This window comes from Ctenocephalides felis, unplaced genomic scaffold (assembly GCF_003426905.1).
Source record: "Ctenocephalides felis isolate EL2017-DRISC unplaced genomic scaffold, ASM342690v1 CF-g0.4_SCAFFOLD_03570, whole genome shotgun sequence".
NCBI lineage: Eukaryota > Metazoa > Arthropoda > Insecta > Siphonaptera > Pulicidae > Ctenocephalides > Ctenocephalides felis.
In genome coordinates this window covers 26,813,476-26,814,814 of record NW_020539724.1, presented here as the reverse complement: position 1 = coordinate 26,814,814, position 1,339 = coordinate 26,813,476, and positions in this window count along the sequence as shown.

The following is a 1,339-nucleotide window of genomic DNA, read 5'->3' as shown; positions in this document are numbered from 1 at the left end:
TGGTTCGAAAAACATTCGATTCTTATTTATAGGGAGAAGTATTGATTAGTTTTGAGCAAAGGCTAGGATCAGCCGTTAATGAGATATGAAGCAAGAAAAAAAACAAAAATATTAAAAAAATTTAATTCTTCGAAAAAGTCAATGTTTTTCAATTTATCACAAATCTATTTTTTCCAAAGTTTAGCAATGTTTTTTTTTAATAATTTAGTTTTTGGTACGGAAAGTTCCATTAATTTGTCTTAAGGCACAATGCCCTGCACACACTAGTTATTATTAAAATTTTCAGTATTGTTGTTGTTACTATTATTGTTACTAGCGTTTTCTGCTGAAGTTGACGGTTGAGTTAAATGAGGAAAGCTAATTCCGGTTCGAACCGTAGAGTTTCTATTGGCGTTATCAGTAATCAAAGATAATGTTTTACTGCTCAGTTGTGGATATTTTTGTTCAAATTGCTTCTGATAAATTTCACAATCTTTATAGTGTGCGGGGTGGTTATTAGTACACAAAAGACATTTCAGTTTTGCATTTATTCTGAGCACTCGCATTTATTTGTCCAATGGTCACCAGCACATTTTACATAGCGTTGGTTTCCAAAACAATAGTTTTTGGTATGGTCCAACCTTTGGCACCGAGCACACTATACAACTTCTGCCGGATGTCTCTTTGCTTCGATTTCGATCTTTGTTCTATATAAATATTCTATTTTATAAATATATTTATTGTTGGTTATTTCATTTTTAGTAATTAAACATCCGTGCTATAATGTATATTCTTCACAATAATTTTGAATGAGCGCTTTGTTTTGTCTTTTCGGAGTTTTAACATTTTATTATAGGTCGTAGCATTCTCCAAGCTTAATTTAACTTGAGTTACAGTTATGAGTTTAATTTTATATACATTTTTTACTTCACTTTCAAGAAGTTGCTGCAAAGGTCTTATATCACGCACTTTGTGTTCGAAAATGGCGGGCGACTGTTGTATTTTGACTAGTAGAAATTGTTTCGTTACTCAGAACTTCCAAGAAATTTTTTGCTGAACATACATACATTGAAACATATTCCTTAGAGATTTTTATTTGTGGAGGGATAGAAGAATCTGCGCTGTCATTTTTGTGTTTTTTATCATTTACAATTTTCCAATTGTTGTCTGTATCGGCGCTGGTAGGCTATGTGTGCAGTGTTTGTGATTTGCCTTGACTGTACATGACGCCATCGCATAACATTTCAGTGTCGATTATATTACTATCTATATTTCCAAGTGAAAATTGTTGTCACTGCTACCTGACAACAGGCTGCTCGAAGTGGGTATCGAACCCGGGACTCCTGATCCAGGTCCAGTC